Source organism: Haemaphysalis longicornis, unplaced genomic scaffold (assembly GCF_048455015.1).
Source record: "Haemaphysalis longicornis isolate Haplotype H1 unplaced genomic scaffold, Haemaphysalis longicornis Haplotype H1 scaffold_6, whole genome shotgun sequence".
Lineage (NCBI taxonomy): Eukaryota > Metazoa > Arthropoda > Arachnida > Ixodida > Ixodidae > Haemaphysalis > Haemaphysalis longicornis.
This window is the reverse complement of record NW_027526407.1, coordinates 184,379,545-184,406,214: the sequence shown is the minus strand read 5'-3', so window position 1 is coordinate 184,406,214 and position 26,670 is coordinate 184,379,545. Positions and strand designations below refer to the sequence as shown.

General features: G+C 45.5%; 1 long non-coding RNA gene across 1 annotated transcript; it reads left to right on the top strand.

Annotated features, from left to right (window-relative positions):
- Positions 1-2,616: 2,616 nt before the first annotated feature.
- On the top strand, positions 2,617-26,435 carry LOC144142099 (uncharacterized). The gene is made up of 4 exons (XR_013316831.1): positions 2,617-2,819; positions 3,010-3,039; positions 4,721-4,813; positions 25,433-26,435. It is a non-coding gene; the product is annotated as an uncharacterized LOC144142099 (long non-coding RNA).
- The last annotated feature ends 235 nt before the right edge of the window (positions 26,436-26,670 follow it).

Genomic DNA, 26,670 nt, shown 5'->3' with positions numbered 1-26,670 from the left:
TTATTCGACCATCCCCGGTGCCTTCTCACTTGCAAACCATGAAGAAATGTTAGGGTGAGCTTTGCAAAAGATGACACGTGAAATTGGAGTAACGTTTTCTCAAAGAAGCGAAGTCGCTCGAAAAATTTCCCCGCATTTCCCCGAGGGGAAGAATGTGAAAGTGCGAATGCACGAGTTGAATTTGCGCGGTTCGGTAATGTTCGCGAAAGAGAGATCACACACACACACAAACTACAAAGAAAGAAAGATGCATTTATTCACAGACACCTATTTGTGTTGTCGTTGTACTTGATTGCTAGAGCGGATCTCAGCTTTGAAATTTCGTGTCAGTACTCCTTTAAGCGGGTGCATTAGCCCTTCTCACGCCCGATTAATGGCCAATCCCCCACGTTGGTATGTGCCATGCACAGACACCTATTTGTGTTGTCGTTGTACTTGATTGTTAGAGCGGATCTCAGCTTTGACATTTCGTGTCAGTACTCCTTTAGGCGGGTGCATTAGCCCTTCTCACGCCCGATTCCTGGCCAATCCCCCACGTGGGTATGTGCCATGTCAGCGGCCAGGCAGCGCGCGCCCATCTCCCCCCGTTGCCAAGGAAGACGAGGAGCGCGCGCACCCGCAGCTGTTGCTATGTGGACGGACGTCGGTCGCCGGAATTCAGGGTCGCTTATAAAGTGCATTCGCACTTAAAAATGGCCATCCCACAGGCGAAGGTCAAACCACTACAGCTGCGCGTCTTGTTACAGAGCTGGAATTGTAATTGTAATTTTTCTTTGTTTTCGCTGGGCTTGCGTTATTGCTGCGGCAGATCCCTACGTTTTGATTGACTTGACAGAGAATTACCCTCATATTAGTTTAGAAGTTTTTTGGAATCCAATGAACACCCACCCTTCGTGTTGCAATCGTGTCTCGTTACAGGCCAGTAAATTGGGTACTTACTTAAGACAATGAGCTTTTATTGCTCCTGGCGGAGATAATGACGACACCACGCAGAAACGATGGCCGAGTACCAAAACATAATGACGCTGCAACCTTCGCGGTGTCTCCAAGCGTAACCTATCATACATTTTTTTTAACCAAGGATGGCCCCATAACCAAGCACACACTTAGCTGAACCAGGGATTTCTAGGTGGGGCCGCCACCTCACTGTTTGCCCAATCGTCGCGACCGTAGTGCTAGCCTGTCGTACGTTTTTATGAGGCCGGAAAATTAGCCCTTCGAAGATGCCGATTTCAGGCAAGTCTTTCAGGTGGACAATGGCCACAGACAAACTCCCATCAACTACAACTTTTGTCGAACTGCTGGAAGCGTGTAAACGTGTAAAACTGACTTGGTGCTTTTAAAACCCGGGTTCAAATACCGCCAGATCTGATTTCTGTCTATTTTACACAGCATGGTAACTTCTGTCAACCAGAGAAGAAGAACAATGTTTTATGAAATAGGGCTCTGAATGTCTTGATTAGATTTTTTTTAGAATTTGGGACACTTTTACCAGTGATTGATGTAACTAAAATTATGTTTGGTAATAACCATCCTGTTGGACAACGTGAAACTTAAAACCACTGCCACCTACACCAACTTATACAGGCTAGAAAGTTTAAAATTCCTCGGCATTTCAAGAAAGCCTGCAGAATGCGGAGAATTTTGTAATGGTATTGCTGTCCTAATGATAGAACTCCTCCTTGAGTGGACGCATATGCGCTTGTTTAGCCATGCCTACATCAAGGGCTTCATCCGTTTTCCGATTGAGGCGCTCTGTCTCGCAGTCCAATTGTAAGTCAATGGATCAATCTTCTAGAGTTATGTGCCACTGCTCGTTCTTTACACCGGATATTGCGAGTCCTGAGTATTACAGAACATTTTGCTAAGTGCTTAATTTGCACTCTTCGGCTCCCTCACTTCATCTCCGGTTGCATCGGTGTGCCTGTTAACCCGTCTCTCGTCCTGACTTTATCGCTCAATTGGTGGAACGCTTCGAAGGGAGGTTGTCTAGAAGACTCTTTTCCCCCTCTCACACGCACGCTGACAACAAAGTTAATTTCTTGCGGAACTAGCCATTAGGGTATTTTGATTTCGCATATCAGCATTCTGTTTCCTAAAAACTCTGGCAACGCGGGAACCATACTCTCACGGCGCCCAAGTGGAACACAAACGAGCATCATTAGTTTCAGGGCAATTCTATACGCAACTAACGGTGACAAACACGGGTAAAATTCATGCAACTCGTGAAGTTTTGAATCCAACATCTGGAAGATGTACGTTTGCAGATCATTTTCTTACTTGTACAGAGTACAGAAAAGTTTTAACATTGCACTTTTCAGCGTGCCTTTTTTATAATTTAGCATATTGTTTTTGTTCATTTTGGTGGAAAACGTGCACCTTTTTCAAAAAATCTGCAGCAAAGACAATACGTGGCTTTCAGAATATTCTGCGAAAATAAAATCACCAAAAAAATCCCAGTTTTACCCCTCAATACTCTTGATAAAGCCTCGAACCTGAAAAGCTGCAGCTGTTCTCTAGTCTCATTTGAATGAGGATCGTGGAATACTCCAACTGTTGTATTACTTTAGATATTGCCAGTTAGTCGTATATCTATTTCAGTGGCCACGTTGACTCTGCTGCAGGTCTTCTACCGTCGTGGTGGTGTCGCTATTCCCGCGGAGTATTTGAAGAAACAGGCGATTTTATACGTAATAATAACCTCTTTGCAATAAGGAAATTTTTTTTATTGTGAGTTGAATTGTATGCCCTACTCTTTATGAAAGTTTTATACCAGTAGGACTTTTTGAAGCTACAGTACAAAAAGAGCCTCATTTTGTGTAAGTTCACAATTTTTAAGATAAAATACTATATTGCGAGTGGTTTTGTTTTAACATTGCGGGGAAGTGTGACATGGCGTGAGTAGGTAATATATTATACACAATATAACAAACGTTTCATTGCCTAAATAAAGTAAAAATTACGAAAATAACAATACAACATGTACAATAACAAATATTGCACTTTCAGCACTGATTGAACAAAATGACTCCGCAATACGTACGTATAGCTAGAATATTGTTCTTGCATTTCCTCTTTAAAAACTGTAACCGACGTTTTTGATATTCTCCAACTAAAAATCCGAAATATTTGCAGGACTGTCTTTTTTTTCGAAATGCACTCGGAATTTGACCTTCCCTCTATTTGCACAAAGAGCCATGTAATCACATTTTTACGATAAGCACTGCTTCGCACACAAACCGTCCTGATGTCTCCAGTTGTTGCTCAGTGGTATAAGTTTAATACCCGTAGCTTCTTATTACTTCTTTTCCAAAGCGGCTCGTTTCGATACGACTCCGAATAAAATAAATTATCGACAATCGAGTGCATATTTTGCATAATAAATTTGTGCAACCAGCAGTGTTTATTTAAAACTATTAGTTATACTTGTTGTGTCATAAAAGAAATTGAAAGAGCGGTATAAAGCACCACAAATTTTCTATGATTACGTTTGTGTAAGAAACCCAAAATGAACGTTGTAAACTACAATTGCATTAAACACAAAATGACCAATCCGGCGAGTTGTGCAATAAATGATTGAAAAATGAAAGTCCAAATGCAGTACTCTACGGTAACATTACCGTTAGTAAGTTAGAGTCTAATGCAGCTCCGTTCACAATACAAGTAAGAATAATAAAAAGATTACGTCTCATTAGAAGAACGCTGCCTTTCCGTTGTTTCGATTTCTGTAAAATGATTTCCACAAGCTTATGCAATATTTCTATTACACTAAGAGCGGTCTCAAATTCCACGCCAAGCAGCGACCTTTTGTTGTCCGGTTAACTATCCTTCTGCGAGGAAACCAACTTTGGAGGATGATCGTAAAACCTGAAATTTGAACATTTGCAAAACAATTTCTTTGAAGTACTGACCCATCAAAACATAATTTTATACGTTATGGCCTAACAATATGGTGCTCAACTCTATTAAATTTTCGACACGCCTAAGAGTTATTGAAGTGTTGTAAATGACTTCACCCGCCGTAAATGCCAAAATGCTTAGTTTGGTAAACATTTTTGAGACAGTCGTAAAGCTGGCCCTCAATAATGTTCATTTGTTGCTATCGTAGTGACAAGATAACTAGAGTTTATAAATATTTATTATATAAAAAAAGAAAGGATAGAGATTTTAACCAGGGGCTTTAGGATATTCAGCGGATTCAGCATAGCGTATTAAAATATGTCTGGAAAAATTCGAAGGGCGCAGGCTTGAGCTTCCACATCGTCAGAACATTACCAATAAAACACTTAAGAATTCTATAAACAGAGCACTACAACTGCGATTGCTCAACAAGACCATTTGGAAATCACATTGCAGGCGCTTATTTTTTCCGAAGCGTGACGTAAGCAAAGGAAATGCGTGTGTCATATTTGTTTTGGAGCTGTTGGGTAGACAACCGCGCATGCGAGGTTGTACTGTTTAAGCGTCGATTCATCTCCTTTCAATAAAAGTGCTGACTGATATGCCTGTTTTTCTTTACCGCTTGTGTTTAATGTAACAGGAAGTTATCAAAAAGGCCAAGTGCGCTTGAAAGAAAAAAAATGAGATGTTCATGGGGATATTTTCTTGAGGGCTTATGGAAAGTTGGGATTGAATGTTTGTATTCTCTTCAGTACCACCAGAGCGAGTCAAAATCTGCAAGTTGTTCAGCATACATTAACGAAATAGCAATTTCGAACAGATTTTCAGGTTGCTGCTGGCCGTGATCTCTATTCTAGCTGTGAACGACATCTGCGCCGAAGCATACCAAGGTTGCAAGAAATTTAATTATGGAGTGAGTATTATGTTTACCTTTATTGTAGCGCATTAAAAAGTTTCTCGAAGCATTTGTTGTCCTTTTGTACTCTCGTTCAATTCAGCAGAGATTATTCCCCTAAGGCACACACCAGATTAGGTTCCCAACCCCTATATTCTTGTGTCTCCAAATGAAGCACTAGAAATCCCGTTATGGTATTGTCGTGTATTTTGATTCATTCACCATTAACTATTATCATTGAGAAAACCACGTTGTATATTGTGGCGCGTTGGCGAAAAAAAGATCTGGCTAACCATACTTGAGGGAAACGGACGTGTACAAAATATGTCGATTGAGTAATGGATACTTTGGTGGCAACTGCCTTAGGGTAACAGCTTTACGAGAGGGTTTTAACAGCATCAGTAACGTGTTTCCTCGGCGGCAGTTCACATTGGTTATGTTTGCAGCAGCTCTGGTTGTTCTGAAAGATATTGGGTGTAAGGAGAAGGGTTGCTTGCTCGATTACGGGTGGGGGGATGACACCATCTCAAATTTTGACACAAAAATCACGGGAGCATAACAAGACAATAATTTGTTCTCGTATGAGAGCCGAGGCTTTGTTGTAGAGGATGGACGAGATGGATGAAGGCCCTTGGAAAGGCGAAATCACGTACGCCATTTAAGTCGATTATGACGCGTAGTATGTTGTCGGCGGGTTGCTAGGATTGCAGTTCACTCACCGCCAACGTTCTGAGAGCGCGCCATCTTCATGAAAGTCCTCGTGGGGTGAATCGACCGAAGGCAGAAGACACACTCGGCCTCCAGATATTTCATGCTGGACTTGTAGCTGATGCCCAACCGAGTACACACATGGTCATGTCCAAAGTTCAATACGGTTAGAATTGTTCTTCATTTTGGCGAGCCATTATACCACATGAAGAGTTGCTTAAACAATATTGTCCAATATAAACGAACGACCAAAATATGGAAACAAGTCTTATTTAGCCACGGCTCTTAGTAGGTATCTGATGAGATTTTCTGCCTTGGGTCAGGTTACGGCTTCTGTATACAAAGTTCCTGACGGTTGCTATTCTTTTAATAGCGAAGTAGCACTTGGTTGAATAGTTTATGAAACGAGGATTGGTAACGTGGGCGTAGTGATGTGGAGAGAGCATCACCTAGCGCGGGGTCGAGCAAAAGCCAAGGACACTGCAGCGCAATGGGGAGAGTGGGTCCGGGAGCAGAGCGGAGGTTGGCAAATTCTAGGCGCGGATGAGAGGGGACGGCAGACTAGACAGCGGGCACATATGTATGATTCCCTTGGCGATTGCGCATCGAACGTTCGCAAAATGGCTAAAGTCGCCTGCACTCCCAAAGAAGGCGCCCTGCGTGAGCGCCAGCAACGCTGTGCGCACAAACGGGCGTAATAAAGGAGAAACTCCTGCATTTGTAAAGCTAGGTAAAGCGTAGCTCTTTGATTAGGGAAGGCCGCCAGCTTCGCTTTAAGCATCGGCGTTTCCGACATTAGGGCAGAGACGCTGGGCCACTTTTTGATGGCTGCGGCACACACGCGTTCATCAATGGCGACTGTGCGCTTTTTGTATCGGCGTTTTTGTCAAATTCAGCGACCACAAACTGGCTTTGCAGCATTGTTGCTATTCACTGAAGGTTCTTGTTCCACGTCCTCCCAACAAAAAATTGCGCTGTATTTTTTCAACCACGCAGATGGCTTTTACCCCCTTGAGTAATTTGCTAAAAGAAGGCGCTGGTAGTCGCGCCGTCTCAGAAATCTTCGTGCTGCGTGTATATATTTTGGAATAAAAAGTTTTCAATTTTGAAGGTTTTCGCCGGTTCGGGCAGTACCCCGTCGGCTTTGTCAATGTGGTTCAAATTCTAAACTTTATACGCAAAGTGGCGCCTTTTGGGTTAGTGCGTTAGTCTCGATTTCAGAATGCCCTCTATGACTGACTCAAATATGTTAAGGGCTCATCGAAGATACGTGGAATAATATGAGCATCGAAAACGTATATAACGATAATGTCACATTTTGAATGGCTAGCATTGTGTCTATACCTTGTCGAAATGTTGTTGGTGGCATTTGAGTACAACGTTCTCCTCGAGAGCTGCCAGGCAGGCTGCAGGGCAGGGTGGTCGACTAACAATCAACTCGTCGCTCTCGAGTCTTATATAAAGGATACTTTCCTCCACAAACAGCATTGTATGACGGTATTCTTTAATCGTGAAAACGCGTACGATACCGCGTGGCGGTATGGCATCCTAAGCGTCCTAAGTCCTTCGGCATGTCGGGTAACATTTTGAACACACTTGCAAGCTACTTGTCTCAAAAAACCTTTCGTTTCCGAGTTGGAACTGCACTCTCTAGGGTTCATGTGCAGGAAAATGGAGTTCCGCAAGGCGGAGTTTTAGGTTGCACCCTTTTTTGTGAAAATGAATTCCCTTAGGAAGGCGCTGCCACCATGGATTTCCTGTTCAATGTGTGTAGACGACATTCACCTCTCTTTTAAATCCTTTTTTCGACGACACAGTGATAAAGCATCAGCAGCTGATTTATGAGATTTGGTCAATGATTCAGAGTGATATTTTCAACACATACTAAATGAGAAGGCGGCTCTATGAAATCTATGTTTTTGCAGACTTGAATAGGCGTGTCGCGAAGGTTAAATTGGTTGTCAATGTGCATCCGTGTGTTTTTGGCTTGAAATGAAATGGCTTTTGCCTTGCGGGCATTTATTTTGAGAACGTTTGTTTTAGACCAATACCAAAGTTTGTCATGCCATTTTTACGCTTTAACCACTATTTCTTGTACTTCTCGACCAGATACAAATAATCTGGTGTCAACCGCATCAAGAATAAACGTATTTGTATCAATTATAGCTAAATCAATAGGATAAAAGGAAAATAGAATTTGCCCCAAAACGGTTCCTTGGTGCCCCCCAGATCAAAACATCGAAGAAGGGCCTATATCCCACTGCTGCACAATGTTTTCATAGGTCAGGCGATATTTCACAGGGTTGCAAGCTAGCCAGTGCACCCCAAGGTAGTCACGTCTCTGTAGGAGTAATTCGTGGGCTTGACACCACACGGGGCACCTTGAGCATTCTTGGTGACGGTGTTGGCGACACCTCGGACCCCGAGCCTCCATACATAAGCTGGATCCAACCCTGGCGATGTATTTTTAAGGTGAACTGTAGAAACCTCAAACTGTGGCCGTTGGAGCCCAGGTCAAGCTCCTGCGGATGGGCTCCCTGTCTGTTTACCAGGCAGGGAGCTCCTTGACCTCTTCAGCTATCAGGGTAAGGCTGACGAATAAAGTAACGCGTCCCCTGCTTCTATAACATGATATTGTCACGAAGACAAGGACGACGCAGTTGTCTTGAAGGAGAAACAAGTTTATTGGAGCGAACTTGTGCTCCCCTAACAACCGAAAAGAATACAGAGGCGGCAAAGCAGCGGTCAACAAAGTGACTTGCGTCGGCGAGTGTCGCAGAATCGAATGCCCCGTCGTCCGCACTGCAGGCTTTTTATCTATCGGCGTGCGTGGTTCTCGAAACGTTGATTCACATCGAGAACATCGTAGATCCAAGAAGATTATTCTGGGCTGTTCACGTTAGATCGAAATGCTCACCCTATCACAACAGATAACACATGCGGCAGAGAAAGAAAGAATGGAACACGCGCTTCCCTTGGCCCAGAGATAACACAGACCGGCGCAGCCGGGCGGTAAAAGCAAAACACAAATAAACAAACCCAATGTATGGTTCGCGGCATTACCCCCCTCTAAGAGTGCATCGACCCGATGCTAACATAAGCGACAGTCCGAACAAATGAAAATAAAAGTTCTTCATCGTCTGTAGAAAAGTTTTTAACGAACCACGTGGACGACTTCGAGTCGCGTGCGTCGTCGTGATGGGCCGGAATCACCACTGGGCATCACTTCGTAGGTTAATCGGCCAACACGTCTTAGAATCTGTTAGGGTCCGAAATACCGTCGCAGAAGCTTTTCACTGAGTCCGCGTCGTCGAATGGGAGTCCAAACCCACACACGATCACATGGTTGGTACTCGGCGTCTCGGCGTCGGAGTTTTAGTGGCCGGCATCAACCAACTGCTGGTCTGTTATACGAACTCGAGCGAGCTGGGGGGCCTCCTCCGCACGTTGAAGGTATCCTTGGACGTCGGCGTTGAGGTCGTCGTCTTCTACATGCGGAAGCATGGCGTCGAGCATCGTAGTCGGCCGTCTTCCATAGACAAGCTCGAACGGTGTCATCTGCGTAGTTTCCTGCGTCGCTGTATTGTACGCGAGCGTGACATACGGGAAGACTTCGTCCCAAGTCTTATGTTCAACGTCGACGTACATGGACAGCATATCTGCAATCGTCTTGTTCAGACGTTCCGTTAGTCCGTTCGTTTGGGGATGGTACGCCGTCGTTCAAAGTGATCCATGTTGCTGTAGCATAAGATTCCTTGCATCAGCTCCGCGGTAGAGGCCGTTCCGCGGTCCGTGATTACGACTTCCGGGGCTCCATGTCGCAGCACCACTTGGCTTATAAAGAACTTCGCCACTTCTTGTGCAGTCCCCCTCGGAAGAGCGGCGGTCTCTGCGTAGCGCGTCATGTAGTCTGTCGCTTCGACAATCCACTTGTTCTGTGATCATGACGTAGGGAACTGGCCTAAAAGGTCCATTCCAATCTGTTGAAATGATCTCGATGGGACGGCGATCGGTTGCAGAAGTCAGGCCGGTCTTGTCGGCGGCGTTTTTCGTCGCTGGCAGTCACGGCAGCTCCGGACGTAGTGGGTGGCGTTCAGAGGTAAGGCCGGGCCAGTAGTACCTCGCCTTGATTTTTCCAATAGTGCGGGCTGTGCCCAGGTGTACGGAAGACGGATTGTCGTGGCACGCTTCCAAAATTTTGTCACGAAGGTCCGCGGGGATGACGAGAAGGTAATTCGCTCTTGTTCCGTTGCTGAAATTCTTCTTCACGAGAAAGGAGTTTCTCTGGCTGAATGCTGGTAAGCTGCATTTGAAGGTCCTAGGAACGGCAACGTTGCATCCCTCGAGGTACTCGATTATGACGCGTACGTCGGGGTCGGCACGCTGCTGGGCGGTTAGGTCGCTCTCCGTCACGATCCCGAAGAACACGCTGTCTTCATCAGTGTCTTGTGGTGGTGGGTCGACGGGGGCGCGGGACAGGCAGTCGGCGTCGGAGTGTTTCCTGCGGGATTTATAAACGATTGTAACGTAGAACTCCTGCAGGCGCAAGCTCCACCGCCCAAGACGGCCAGAGGGGTCCTTCAAATGGGCGAGCCAACACAGGGCATGGTGGTCTGTTACAACCTTGAATGGCCTTCCATACACATATGGGCGAAATTTTGAAATCTCCCATATAATAGCCAGGCACTCTTTCTCAGAGGCAGAATAGTTTTTCTTCTCCTTCGACAGACCACGGCTGGCATAGGCGATTACCCTTTCGCAGCCGCTTTGCTTTTGGACAAGGACGGCACCCAAGCCTATATCACTGGCGTCCGAGTGCATTTCCGTTTCGGCATTTTCGTTGAAATGAGCGAGCACGGGTGGGCTTTGCAGGCGTTTTTGCAGCTCGCAGAATGCTTTTTCTTCGTCGTTTTCCCAGCTGAAAGGGGGTGCTATCTTTCGTCAAGCGCGTGAGTGACTCGGAAATGCGTGCGAAGTTTGCCACGAAGCGCCGTTAGTATGCGCACAGCCCGAATTGTCTTCGCACGCCCTTCTTGTCCTTCGGCCTTGGGAAGTTCGCAATGGCTGAAGTTTTTGCCGCGTTAGGTAGGGCTCCCGCAGCGTTGACGACGTGGCCCAAGAACTTGAGTTCCCCGTATGCGAAACGGCACTTTTCAGGCTTCAGCGTCAACACCGACGTACGAATGGCCTGGGGTACAGACTCCAACCTTGCATGTGTTCGTCGAAAGTCCGGGCGAATACCACTACGTCGTCGAGGTATACGAGGCAGGTGTGCCACTTAAGGCCAGCTAGCACAGTGTCCATGACTCTTTGAAACGTCGCTGGTGCTGTGCACAGCCCTAACGGCATCACCTTGGACTCGTGTAGGCCGTCTAGGTTATAAATACAGTCTTCTCTCGGTCTCTCTCGTACACTTCAATTTGCCAGTAGCCGGTCTTCAGGTCCATCATTTGGAAGTACTTCAAGTGGCAGAGGTGGTCGAGGGCGTCGTCGATTCGGGGGAGGGGGTACACGTCCTTTTTCGTGATTTTGTGCAGTCGCCGGTAGTCAACGCAAAACCTTAATGTGCCGTCTTTTTTTCTTTACGACGACGATGGGCGCAGCCCAGGGGCTTTTCGATGGCTGTATAATGCCATCGCTGAGCAAGTCGTCCACTTGAGTTCGGATGGCTTCTCGTTCGTGTGAAGAGACACGGTACGGTGACTGTCGGGTAGGTCGGGCTCCATCTTCAATTATTATACGGTGCTTCGCTAGAGGGGTCTGACATAGTTTTGCGTTCGACGAAAAACATTCGCTATAGCGACGCAGCAAAGCCAATATTTTTTTTCGTTGATCTTGCGGTAGCGCCGGATTCACTTCGAAGGCCTGCAGAAGCTTGGAGGTTTCTACGGGTGTGCGTTCAAAGTCGGCGACCGCGATCACGTCACTTGCTTCTTGCGTTTCTTCGAGGAATGCAATTGCCGCGCCCTTGTTTAAAGGCTAGTACTTCTCGGTGAAATTAGTAACTAGTAACCAAAATGTGGGATTGGTGTTCCTTGAAGCGCGCAATGCCTCTTGCGACAGACACACCACGATCAAGAATCACCCTTTGATCAGTGTCTACGATAGCGTCGACGTCAGGAGCAGCATCTTCACAATAGACTGCGACCATCAAGCTTGCGTGGGGGGGGCAGGGTGACATGATCATCGGCAATCCTTACAGCAGCACGTCGTTCGGGGTTCGGTTCCGGCGTCACGGAGTGATGGGGGCAAAAAGATATTGATTTCGTCTGCAGATCGATTATTGCACCGTTGTCCATGAGAAAGTCCATTCCAAGAATTACCTCACGAGAGCAGTTAGGGAGAACGACGAACGCCGCAGGGTGCATTGTGCCGTCTATTTTGACGCGCGATGTGCACGTTCCACTTGGCGTCACGAGGTGGCCTCCTCTGTGCGTATGTGCGGACTGTCCCATCTGGTCATAACTTTATTCCGTTTAGACGCAAATGGTCCGCTCATTACCGAGTAGTCAGCTCCCGTGTCTACGAGGGCGACTACGTCAAAGGCGTCGATGGACACCTTGACGTCAGATGCAGTCTTCGTCGAGTTCCGGGTTCGTCGGGGCGTCGTATCTCTGCTTGTACGTGTTGACGGTCGGGCACTGTGCATCGTCGTTGTCGTAATCTTCTCAATGGACGTCTCGTCTCGGTCAGGTCAGGTACACATCGCGCCGTGTAGCTGTCGTCGTGTTCGGGAGTCTCGTCAGGGTTAGGTGGGGTCGTCGAGATGAGGGCATGTCGTGTATCACTGTCTTCAGCGCGTCCTTGTGTCGTTGGAGGGTTTCCAGTTTTTCGCCGTAGAGCAACTTCACCTGCAGAAGTTGCTGCATTTAGTTTCCCCCGCGTGGGCTGGCGGACCTTCCACGTGCGAAATCAGCATTGATACGGTGGTTAGGCGAATGGTATGGGTAGGGCAACGGCGATTGGTGTGAGCGGGCTGGTGCTCAGTTGGTGTCCGACAGATATTCGTCGATCTCAGTAGGGCGCTGGCCGGGTCGGGGGCGCGGTGCGTCGACGGAGAATCCTCGCAGACCGAGCCTCTTGTAAGGGCAGCGGCGGTAGATGTGGTCGGCCTCTCCGCAGTGGTAGTACAGCGGGCTATTATAGGGCGTTCTCCACACGTCGGTCTTCCTTGGCGTCTGGTATTGGTCTACAGGGCGTCGGGCGGGCGGCATTGGACGGCGGTATGGCTGGGCCTCTTGACTACGGGTTGGAGCAGGGCGTGGTTGACGAAGAGCGGTGGAGTAGGTCATCGCTTGGGGCCGACGGGGTGCTTCTGAAGGCATACAAGTTCCCAGCGCCTGTTGAACCTCTTCACGGATGACGTCAGTCAGAGATCCCACTTCAGGTTGCGGCGTTGTTGGAAAAAGCTTCTGAACCTCCTCCTTGACTACTGCTAGAATGGTCTCGCGCAATCTATCGGAGCTTCCAGTTGCGGCACCGATGGTCTCCGAGAACAGCGCCTTGACAGGATGGTCCTACTGCCTCGTTCAAATTTCTAGCGTATTCTCCATCACGGCTGCCTCAGACGCAAATTCCGCCACTGTCTTCGAAGGGGTACGGACTAGACAAGCAAAAAGCTCTTGCTTCACCCCTCGCATTAGAAACCTGAGCTTCTTTTCTTCGGTCATTTCAGGGTCGTCACGGCGAAAATTCGCTGCATCTCCTCAACGAAAATCACGACCCCTTCGTTGGGGTGCTGCGTTCGAGTTTCAAGCAAAAGTGCAGCTCGCTTTTTTCTCACCACGGTAGTGAAGGTCTTAAGGAACTCTCTTTTGAATTGAGGCCAGTCGGTCAAAAAACTCTCATGGTTCTCGAACCATGTTCGAGCAGAGTCTTCTAAGTAAAAGAAGACATGGCGGAAAGTTTCTTCGTCGTCCCACCTGTTGAAGATGCGGACGCGCTCCAGCTTCTCCCACCATTCTTCGGGGTCTTCAGCGGGGCTCCCTGAATGATGGCGGTTCCCGGGGCTGCTGCAGGACGATTGGCGACGTTGTTTCTTGCACCATGGTGTTAGTTGCAGCGTTCCTTCTCTTGGGCCCTTCTGGTATGAGACCCAACTCGGGTAGCAGTCCTTGCAGTCGGCAGCTTTCTCTGGTTGGGCTGGCTTGGCGGCTTCCAGATGTCGTAGAGAGCATAAAGGGTGAGTACCCCGCACCTCTACCAGATGTCACGAAGCCAAGGACGACGCAGTTGTCTTGAAGGAGAAACAAGTTGATTGGAGCGAACTCGTGCTCCCCTAACAACTGAAAAGATTACAGAGGCGGCGAAGCAGCGGTCAACAAAGTGACTTGCGTCGGCGGGCGTCGCAGAATCGAATGCCCTGGCGTCCTCACTGCAGGCTTTTTATCTTTCGGCGCGCGTGGTTCTCGATACGTCGATTCACATCGAGAACATAGTATGATCCAAGAAGAATATTCTGGGCTGTTCACGTTAGAACGGAATGCTCTCCCTATCACAACAGATAACACATGCGGCACAGAAAGAAAGAATGGAACACGCGCTTCTCTTGGCGCAGAGATAACACAGACCGGCGCAGCCGGGCGGTAAAAGCAAAACACAAATAAACAAACCCAATGTATGGTTTGCGGCAATATATGACACTTTTTACCTCCCCCCCACCAAACGTAATCCGCCCCCGAAAAGGGGCGCATCGAAGTTTCTTTTCTCCGAAACCGAACAACTGTCCTCGGTTCATTGTGATGGAATCGGTAGACCAAACAAAAGCTCTTGCTTCGCAGTCGCTGTTTCTTATTTCAAAGCTTATTGAGGGTATCATGGGAGAATCGTATAAGACCAAAAAACATGGAACCGGTGAAATACTTGACGAGGCCAGTAGCCAGGATCAGGCCAATAAACTTCTTGCGTTAACCAGCAACGCAGACCTGGCCATTTGAGTCACCCCCCACCGCAGCCTAAGCAGCTATCAGGGCGTGGTCTCGGATTATGACCTACTGAATGAAACTGAAGCCGACTTGCTGGAATACCTTCGTGGCCAAGGTTTAACAGTGGTCTGACGAATACCTATACGAATACACGATAAACAAATACGAGCAAAGCACCTCATCCTAACGTTTTACAGGTCGAGGCATCCGGAATCTATCAATGCAGATTTTGTGCGATGTCGAGTCCGGCCTTACACCCCGAACACGGGGCGCTGTTTTAAGTGCTAACGGTTCGGGCACGGCACAAACTCCTGTCGAGGCCGACATACGTGCGCGAAATGCGCCCAGCACGACCATCCGTCTGAAAAGTGTAACATGCAACGGTCTCTTTGCGTAAACTGCCAGGCTCCACACGCGGCCTACTCCAGGAAATGTAAAAAATTCAACTCGAAAAGAAAATTATAAAAATCAAGGCCACTGAAAACATCCCCTTTTCAGAGGCTCGGAAAAGGTTCGCCTCCTTCCCTTTTTCCCTTTGGGCGGGTACGCCGACACAGCTCACCGAGGGGCGGAGCGGCGTCTGGTTTCGGCGGGGACCCAGTACCGAGAGCCGGACTTAGTGCCACCCCCCCCCCTGGTTTGACTCTTGCTGCCCAACTCGCCTCCGCACTGCTCGCTTAGCCAGGAGTGGCTCAGGATGGTATCCACGTCCGGTGGGGATCCTGCTGCACCCACTCTTTTCTCGTCTCCATTAGTCCGAAACACACGCGAGGGCCCGAAGGAGAATGAGACGGAGGAAACCGCAGTATTTTCCACGCACGCCGCACCGGCTGTGCCACCCGGGGAGCTCCTGACGCCCTCGGCGGTCGCGACTGCAACGAAGGGCACCGGGAAGGTTGCCAAGTCCAAGAGTTCTGGTCCGCCGGGCACCGTTTCCAAATCTGATGACGACATTGATATAATACCTTTCCTGTCTACTTGGCTGTGGAAGGGGTGGGTCCATCTATCGGAACATACCGAGAAGGTTAAAAAACCCCTTCAAAGAGTGCAAGGCCCGAAAGACCTCACATAAACAGTCACAGTCGAGTAGCTCTAACACATCATATTGGGAAGACAGAATATAGTTCAATGAAACTGCAGAGGCCTGCTGAATAATCTTGATAACGTGTATAAGATTCTTCATGCTAATCAGCCAAGTTTAACGTGTGTCCAAGAAACAAATTTAAATACGATAAATCAAATTCCTAAATAGCTATATCGTGTTGAGAAGGAATATGATTGGGTGCACACACTTTTCGGCCGGTGTAGCCATAATACCCCGGAAATCTCTAGCGGCCACCCTAGAGCATTCAACACCGTGCTTGAGGCTGTAGCAATACCCACAATATTTGTAATACGTTGATAACGTTATGCTCCATTAACATTCGTCCTGATTTTGCACTTTCGAGCTCTGACTTCGAGGCGCCAGCTGCCGGAACCATATATCTTAACAGGCGACCTTAATGCGCACAACTCCCTTTGGGGTTCTCCTCGCACAGATGCCCGAGGTCACCTGATAGATAAATTCCTGACATCTTCAGGAGCATGCCTGTTGAAAACAATAGGCCCACAGGCGTATTATAGGACACAACACACACTCATATATTGACCTGGCTGTTGGTTCCACAGTTCTCCTTCCTCTTCTCGAGTGGGATGTGGGCACTGACCCATTTGGTAGTGACCCCTTACCCACCTCACTAACATATAGCTAAAGGCCCATGCAGTCCATCTTCCCAAAACAGGCTCGATAAAGCAAAAGCGAACTGGAACACACACTCAGAGAAATTCCAAACTGCACCACACATTGATAAGTAACCTGCACGTTGAAGAAGCTACCCAACTCCTCACGGCGCACATCCTCCATGCCGCCGAAAAGCCTATTCCCCACGCCTCTGGTGCCCCGTTCAACCATTGGAGGCCGTGGTGTATTGAGAACTGTAGGCGGCGCGATAGGACCAGAACGAGGCGCGGGGTATTCTTCGTCAGTACCCCACGTCGCGTAACCTGATTTTCATGAAAGGGGCCAAGGCGTTAGATTAGAAAAATGTGTGCGCCGTTAGGCAAAACAAGAGAATTGGAACACATTCTTGACATCCTTAAATTCTTACACAAACACACACAAAGTCTTTACACGAATACAAAAACCTAAAGGGCAACAAATACACAGCCTGCCCCTGGTTAGTACAACAGGGGAGACACGGGAAGACCAGGCTTACACACTTGCACAACACTTCGAACATGTGCCCAGTTCAGCACACTACACAAACACTTTCATTAAACACAAACCATCTGTAGAAAAGAAGTGCCTGCGTGATGACATCAAGGTGCACACTTCTTACAATTCTCCTTTTCAATTCATAAGCTGAAGGCTGTTCTGAACACATGTAAGCCTTCAGCTCCTTGTGCAGACAAAATCACATACACCATGATACAACACCTACATCCAGACACTCTTTAAACACTCCTACATCTACGCAACATATGGCTTTCGGGCACATTCCTCGCTCTTGGATGGAGGCCATAGTAGTGGCTTTCCTGAAGGAAAAAAAGGACCCTTCCTCTCCCGCTAGGTATCGGCAAATCGCCCTTACAAGCTGCCTGTGTAAGCTCCTCGAGAAGATGATATACAGGAGATTTGTGTACTTTGTTGAGAACAACGGTATTCTAGAGAGCTGCCAGGCAGGCTTCAGGGCAGGGCGGTCCACTAACGATCAGCTTGTCGCGCTCGAGTCTTACATAAAGGAACATTTCCACCACAAACAATATTGTATGACAGTATTGTTTGATCTGAAAAAAGCGTACGATACCGCGTGGTGGTATGACATCCTAAGCGACCTGAAGGCTTTGGCATGTCGGGTAACATGATTACATGCTTGCCAGCTATAAAGGAAGATTTTTAGGTTGCACCCTTTTTTATGAAACACATTTCTTAAGAAGGCGCTGCCACCGTCGATTTCCTGTTTATTCTATGTCGACAACAACAAATTCTCTTCTTAATCATGTAACTTGTCTATCTGGCTGGGCAGATAGCAATGGTTGTATATTTATTCCAGGGAAGTGCACTTCTGTTTTGTGTTCCAAAAGGCGTGGCATCCGGCGAGATTCAGACATTCTACTCGATGGTGTCTCGATTCCTGTCAAAAAGGAACACGAGTTTTTAAATACAATCTTCGATGAAAAGCTCACATTTATCTTACACATAAAAACAGTAAAATATAAATGCTTAAAAACCATGACTATCCTGAAGGTTCTCTCACACGTTTCTTTTGGCGCTGACAAACAATTTCTTCTACGTGTTTTTACCAGCTTGATAGGTTCCCGATTGGACTAGGGTAGCGTTTTTTTGGGTCAGCACATAAAACATCCCTCAAAATGCTAGACCCAGTGCTCCATCTGCGGCTCCGCCTGGCGTGTGGCGCCTTCCGCACTAGCCCGGTCGAAAGCCTCTATGTGGACTGGAACAACTGGAAACTACAACGTCAACGGGCATTCACAGATCTCCTTTAGGCTCTTAAAATTTCATTCTAACCTCACCATCCTTTTAAATCAGTTTTCCATGATACATGTCTGACTGAACTCCTTTTAAATCGACCATGGTTCTCTGCGTCGTTCTCTTAAGGTGTTAGAGAGGAAGGGCCAGAGCTTGCCGTCTCCTTTTAAGACAGCATCCAATCTTTTGTAACAGATTTTATGGTACAATGGCACCTCCGCCCTTTATCATGCGACACATCTTTGGCACATATAGAGAAAGACCGAGCTCCTACATGTGCAATTCTGCAACATTTTCTTGTATTTACAGCAGAAGTATCAATGTTCTGAATTTTATACGGACGCCTCTAGAACTGCCACCTCTGGGTCCTGTGCGGCGCATGGTCCCGGCCTTAATGTCACTAGAACGCCTAATAGTTGTACTAGTATTGTTAGGGCAGAGCCGCATGGTGTAATTCTTGTTGTTAATCATATATTTCAAAGCCACATACCACCATCCATTATATATATAGATCCCCTGAGTGTTGTACGGGCATTGTCGTCAACAAAGTCTTCCAGAAACCATGTTGTCAATCTGATAGTCAAGTGTATTATGTCTGTGTATGTCCAAAAATTTGAACTGGTAATCAGCTATGTCCCTGGCCACTGTGGTATAGCCGGGAACGGAGCAGCGGATCGAATGGCTGCTTCTGCTACACTCTTGAATACAGCTGACCAAACCACATTACGGTACACCGACGTGAAACCACACATCAGACAACAACTGCGCAAAACATGGCAAACACACTGGAGTGAATAAACAGACAAGTTAAACGTAATAAAACCTAAAGTTGGGACCATACACCACCGACACATGCAATAGATACACTGATTGAGCCTTGGCTAGATTACGGATAGGGCACACACATGCAACGAAGTCGCTCCTTCTCACTGCCTGTCCAAGACCTTTGCGCAGCAGGTGCGGAGAAGCCCAATCCATTATCCACATCCTCATACAATATAAGGCACTCGACATTACACGACGCAAACACTTCACACAAATATACACATGACATATTCCACCACACCCGTCATACTTCATAGGAGACGATGCTCTGTTTTCTGTTGATTTTATTTTGTGTTCCCTCCTCATCAAATAGCTTTGAATTTGGTGCCGTTTGCCCATGTCGGCCTTGCGCCAAACAACTCAAATCATTGTCATCGTCATCAATTCGTGGCTTGAGAAATACAACGCCTCTAACGGCTGCGAAGATCGCCAGTGTAAGCTAGCAGCATTTCTAATTAGCACTTCTTTCATAGAAGCAACGCTGTTTCAGTCGATCAGAACAAGTACAAGCTAAGTCGTCGTCATGTTATAGTGTCTTTTTATTTAAAATTGTTTCATCTTTCAAAATTTTCAAACACCCGAGGTATACAGACTGCTGTGCAGCTGCTCACATATTTTTATCACCACAATGAAATTACCGGTATTTCAACCACGTAATGGCACAGAAAAAACAGCCTGGTTGCAAAGTCATATTAATATTATGTGCAAGATGCGGAACACGAGCATCAACCATAAGCTACACCCGAGAAAGTCGCAGACCATATACTTCGGTGGCCCTTTTGCTTTTTAATGCAATGAACAAGCGGCATAATTTCTTAGTATTTTTGGGTGAGGAAATACGGTGTTATTTGGCTGCTATGTAATTTGGGAGCGATTTATGTTGTCGGAAGTAGAACCGAGTTGACGAAATTGGCAATAAAATATTCCGCTACGGCTACTTCTGTTAGCGTTATATTTTGTACTTGAAGCCTTTTCATTCTTTTATTGACTATCTTGAAGATATTCGTACAGTTTTTTTCTGTATCGCGCAAAAAGGAATGTTCATGGTACATCAACTTTGCCTTTCTTCATTTCGAATTGAATTTATGGCTATACTTTCAGAATTTCGACAGGTTATGAGGAATCTCACGTATAAAAACGCGGCTTTCAAGTTTAGTTTTTACGCGCCATGTTTTTTGATAGGCACCTATCCAAGGATTCCTAATATTTTCCCCTTCACTATAGAAAAGAAAAGATGTTTTATCTACACAATACCTGCAATATTTCGCCGTATGAGTACTTTGCCCTGTTCCTATTTTATATTGTTGAGAAGTTCTTATCGAGTACATGCTACCGAAAGGCGTTCACGTTACCCGTTTAAAATGACCTATATCTAAACTGAGAACTCCAAGTCTGCGTTGATGTGGTATATGTGTGAGCGTGAAATGTTGGGCCATGATCGCTACTTTCGAACCATGTCATCATAGCTGATAACGAAAACATGAAGAAGGAAACGGTTGGTCTGCTTCACTTCATCGTGTAGAGACAGTGCGGTTCAGTACCCGCACGCGGTAATTTTCATGCCAAAACGCCGTGGAAGAATATGGTCATCTACCAGATTTATGTTTCAGTCGCCTGCGTCAAGTTCATTGTATTTCTTTAGTGTTAGTAATCAAGTAAGAGTTTCATAAACCGCAAGGACGCGCGTTAGCTAAGAAATGAAAGACAAAAAATAACGGTAAAAATTTTGCTTTTGGGTTGTAACTACTGTATTTTTAAGTCAACAGTACAATCCTTCAATTGTGTGCTACCTTCACAAGGCATACGGTGGCGAACATGCCTCAGTTCGCCGCCACCGCGTAATTTAGCTAAATAATAAAGTAGTATTTGTAACCTTGAAGAACTATCTTGTCGCCATCATCTAATACAACGTTTCTGAAAATATCAGGTGGTTAAAAATAAATTTATATGAATAAGGAATACAAAAACTTGATCTTTTCACACAGTGGAGAACTTTGGTAATAGTAATGCCTCAGGTTGCACCTTTTACGCGGGAAAGGAATCCTAGTTCTTCTAAAAACGCGAGTTTCGTGTTATGCGTGGTGGTTGGGTTTTCACTTGCCAGCTAGATTTCAGCAGTTCTGAACACTTTTTGGTTATATCAGCGTAAGTCGGAATGCGAATACTATCGGTGTTTTTCAGTTTGCGTGAAACGCTCTCGTCATTCCTAATCCACAAAAACCGTCATCAGCATTCGTGTTTCTTGACTATAGTTAGCTACAGCAGTAGCTTCGATTTTGTGCAAAGAGGTTCATTTAAAAAACACGGTGGTTCATTCGAGATTGCAATCAGGATGTTCTTTCCGATCAAGTTGCGGGATATGTTTAGAACGAAATCGAAATTGTAGTATTGGTAAATAAAGTGACATAGTTCGACTTCCAAGCCTCCTGACTTAGACCCGATGACCCAAATCCACGTCACCGGCGGCTCTGGGTTCGCCTATCACATCAGCTATCTTACTGACCAGCTCATTATTGTCTACGTTTTACTTTTGAGGGACTCCTCAAAATGATACGTTTGCCGCCGCGAGTGCTGCTCACGCTCAACTATACTGTTTCAAATTATGCGGTGTTATGTTATGTTATGTTATGTTATGTTATGTTTTATTTCTCTCAAACAAAGTACACAAACAAAGTACACAAAGTACTTTGTGTTACGAATTTATCCCGTGCATATAGTCCATCCTTCATTTATTTTTGCTTATTAGAATACCGTCAGGGCCTAGAGGGCTCTCGTGAGAAAAGAGGTAATGCACGTTGAGGTAATACATGGCTGCCTTGAATGATAAGGATCTGTCACGCTTTCGATCAAAGCAGGCAGTTGGTTGCATACTGGCGGCGGCTTTGATACAAAGGTGTTGAAAAACACGCTTGTGCGGCAGGATGGCAATGCAAGCGTGAACGTGTTGTAAATGCGTGAGGAAACATATGAAGATTAAGCAAACAGGTCGCGCTTGACGTCACTATTAGTAAAATACATTTGATAAGAAAGGTACAATCCGGCAATTTTTCATTTTACTCAAAGTTCAGGTAGTGTAAATTCATTTTTTTAATATACACTGGAAGTAAAGAGAAGTTGCACACAACAAATATGACAGCACGGTTCCGAATGGATTCAATGGAGTACGAAAGAAAAAATTACTTAGATATGAAATAGGAGAGGCATATTCTACTTTAGATCTGACGAGGGATTCGTATAACAGTAGTTCTAAAAAATTAGGCGCAAGGTAAAAGTTACGGCGCAAGAACCCAATCACGAAATTCGCGTTCCTGGTTACGTAATCAACATGCATTTGCCACAAGAGCCTAATGGTTATGTCACCACAACGTTTGTAAATTTTAACAGCATCGAGATCGCAAAGTTTTTGTAGGTAAGTTTTTGCTTGCTGTTGTTGCCTTTGGTCCAATTCTCATAGCTTTGAATTTATGCCCACTCCGTGTCATTAACCAATTCTCACACATAAAAGAAGCGCTGTTTAGTACTATTTGAAGTGCTGAGCCGTCATTAAAATAAGTTATTCATCGGTAAATTCCGCAATTGTCTGCGCATAGTCGCTTTGAAAAAGATTTGTTGTTAGCTAAAAAGCTAAGGTATATTATATAGGAAGGGGCCCAACAATGAACCTATTGATACAACGAAAGATACAGGGCGCGCAGGTGAGTTGTAGTTATTATTAAAAAATGTTTTTGGCTCCAATATGCAAGTCGTTTTTAATCCTTTTCTGGATATTGTAACTATATAAACTTTACTTAATTTTATAATAGAAGGCAGTGCAACACGGTATCAAAGTCTTTTTTATAGTAAAAAATCATGCAGTGAATCCAGCCGGGGTCCGTAAAAGATGCTGCCGTGGTGCTGAACAGAAAACAGTTCTTTTGTAACAGTAGGCATTGGGTTCAGAAGAGTGACCTTTTTTAATGCCATGTTGACGTTTGTTGAGACGGGAAAGCGTAAATTTGGAGATGAAGGGCAGTATGCATGTTCGTTGACTCCGGGCTGACGTTTTGGTTACAGACAAATCGAAGAGCTTAGCAGAAATTGGAGTGACGCGTATCGAATGACGCGGATCGAATATCTGGGTTGAAATAAATTCATCGCTAATGGTAATGAGTGCAGCCCTCTCAGATGAGTTCGAAACAGATAGGGTAGGGTCGGAACCCCAACAAGCTTAAGCAAAGTTGAACTAGCCAAGAAAAAAATCGGGAATGCTGGATAGCGTACGCTTAGTTTATTTAAACATCGTGTAAGTAATTAGCAAACTTGGCGGGAGAATTAAGAGGGTGATAGCACCCGCACACAACGACATCCTACGAAGTGTAACACGTTCGCACACAAATTCAAGGTGGCCCACAATGTGTATAAATTGAGATTGTATTTCGTGTGAGCAAGCAGTCAAGAGACCGCCACCTGTTCTTGATTTTAAATTCCTTAGCACAGTGAATACTTACAGAATCGGGAATTTTATTCGGTAGGCATGGTTTGGTTAGCACAACGATATTAGTGTTGAAGTCATGAATAACTGACGAGAATTCTTTGCGCTTTTGAATTGCAGTACGGATGCTTGTAAAAAGGAAAGGAATTTATTCATAGCTCAATGTTGGTTTTAAGACTGGGATTGCTACTGCCAGCTGCTGGCGTTATGAAATTATGGGAGGGGCGAGCAATATTTATCATTCTCTTTTTCAGGAGTTCTGTTCCTGACCACTCAACTTCAAACTACCGTTTTAATCTTCAAATAGCCCATGAAAAATATATGCTCGCTTCTTTTCTCTTATTTCAAAATAGAACTCGCGGAGATCACTTCAGTTCTTCCAAAACAGCGCAAAAGACGAGGACTAAGAAAGAAGGCACAGACAAGCGCTGACAAACAAATGAGCGTAATGTATTGCAGCTTGCTTATAAATACGGTTGTATCACACAAAATACATTACAACAAAACCAGACAATTTACACAACCATGAGAAGACGTAATCACATCTTGTCATACTTACACACCCATTGAGGTAATTTATCTCTATTAGTGTTAAAGCAACCGACGGCTAACTGACGAATTTTTCTTTCTTTATCGCAATGTCGAATGCTTCGTGTATCTCTCTCGTGTCCGTATCTGTGTACCTTTTCAAAGTAGCGCAGTCATCCAGACGGGCACGCAGCCGCATGATGAGCAATGAAGTGAGAGACTACATTTGAGATTGTGTGCTGTCGTCATCTTGAATGTGTACAAACTGTTTCCGGATGGATTTTTGCTGGGGGGAAGACACGCGGGGAGTTTGCTCTGGAACAGGTCCGCCTCCGTCGTTAGTGAGCACTCGGTGAATCGCCCTAAGGTTTTGGCGTAATGCTCAGTTCGACTGACAAAACTAGCTGCCCCGGTGTACCAAAGCCTCAAAATGTATGGTTTTGTTCGGTAGCGCCGCTTTTTTCAGCAAAAAAACAATAGCTTGGCGGCATCTTTGAGTTCGCTGCAAAGTAGCTACAGCAATCAGGTCGGCTACACCGCTTAGAGAAGACTTTGGTTTATAACTTGAGGCGTTACACCCAAGGTGAGCCCAGAGTGCGGCGGAAAGCGCTCCCACACCCCGATACCGTCATCTGCTTTGGTTTCCCTCCAATGCCGAGGTCGTCCGTGCGCACGCTGGCTGACCGGACACGCCCCGGTTGCACTTTAGTAAACTTAAAGTCTCTACCTAGATTCAGCGGGTGATTCTAGTACTCCTGTTGTGTATGGCTGTCAAACACTGACGCGATTTTCAGTCATGTTGTTGTTTGGCCAGGAAGTCATGTTGGGCCAGGAAGCTGTGACCGTAAGGTGTAAACAATGATGGTGGGTATTTTGGTGTGTTCATGAAGCCCTTCCGGTCTACATGGCGAGAAAAATGTTCTGTTACCTTTTTGAGCACCGTGTTTTATTTGTGATGTTGTTTTGATTGTGTTATTGCTACAATTGCAATGCTTGAGCAAGAATTTGAAACAAAGTCTAATGTAGTGCGAATAAGGACTTTTGGTTATTCGAAACAGCCTGCACACTGAAGATTTTCTCTTTATTGCATCATCGGCCCTACGCCCAATTTTTTCCTGTCTAGCAAACCTCATATGTTCAGGTTTAGCTTTAAATAACAGAACATTGGTTTATCTTTCTGTTTTGAATTGCGACAGCTTGCCTATGGCATAAGTGGAAGTTTCAAAGGTTCAACATTGCGATACACTCCCTTAATCACCTATGTCTTTAAGTTGATCACCCTTACTAGGTTATTTTACCCACAATTCCTTGTGTAACAAACTCCACTTTTATTTGGAGTTTTTCCTCAGTCTTGTTATCTGTCATGCACTTCGCTTTTAAGCATGCAGCCCTAGGGCAATTTATGATACTGTTTTAGCAAGTTATTTTACATCTGAGGATTAGTGTTATTTCTAAATACTAAAACAATCATCAATAATGCAAAAATAGTTTGTAAACTTCCAGTTTGCCCACAAATAGTGAAACTCAAATCATCGCACCTTTGTAGGGTATATTTTTATTCTGAACTGGATTTATGTTTGTAATTGTAGTTGATGCTTGACGTTGAGTATTTGTTGAGTATATTTTTCAAGCTTGACGTGGTTATTTTACAGTGTAGAAGATTTCACTGGGATTGCTGTGCCGGTTTATGGTGCAGGAAGTTGTACGGCATATATCGATGCCTTTACTCATCGGGGAAGTAACAGCGTGCAGTTTTGCTAAATAAACGGCTGTTTTGTTCGACCAAACTACTCAGGCTCATCGCTTTGTTTTACTAATTTTAAAGTCTGCGCTTCCCAAACAATTTCCCACATTGTGGTCACCACAACACTGGCGCAAAGCGAAGTTTTGTTGGGAGCTTACGTCCCCGCATGATGTATTTTGTACTTCGCGAAAACTTTTAATAAAACGTGCGCGCTTGCAGAATGACGAGAAATGCACACACAGGAATGAAAAAAAATTTGAACTTTGTCTCAAGTGGAAGGTCCCTAAAGCAGCCGGCCCTGAAAAGGCTGATGGTTTGAAAGAGGCAAAACTATTTCAAGCAGTTCTCTGATTGTTGAACACGTACTTGGGTAGCACAATTAATGAATCGCTATAAGACAATATTTATAGAAGCACTGGCGTCTTAGCTCTGTCATTCTACTCCGAAGGCACAATTTTTTATTATTTTTATTATGATAATGCATGTGAGCACCATGGCGTTTTTTTTTTGGTAGTATAAGAAGTAGCAGTTCTTGCTTTCAAGATTGATCATCCTCTTTTGACACCCACTCTTATACCTCTCTTTCAGACAAAAAAGATATTAAGTGCGAATGCACTTTATAAGCGACCCTGAATTCCGGCGACCACCGTCCGTCCACATAGCAACAGCTGCGGGTGCGCGCGCTCCTCGTCTTCCTTGGCAACGGGGGGAGATGGGCGCGCGCTGCCTGGCCGCTGACATGGCACATACCCACGTGGGGGATTGGCCAGGAATCGGGCGTGAGAAGGGCTAATGCACCCGCTTAAAGGAGTACTGACACAAAATTTCAAAGCTGAGATCCGCTCTAGCAATCAAGTACAACGACAACACAAATAGGTGTCTGAAAATAAATGCATCTTTCTTTCTTTGTAGTTGTGTGTGTGTGTGATCTCTATTTCGCGAACATTACCGAACCGCGCAAATTCAACTCGTGCATTCGCACTTTCACATTCTTCCCCTCGGGGAAATGCGGGAAAATTTTTAAAGGAAAGTAATAATGCAGAGCCGGTGTAGCACTAATATTACACAATCCATTTGGTGAAGCCACTTGATATTCGTTTTGACTATGAGCGCTATATTGCGAGTGCATAAGAGAAAAAATAAGAT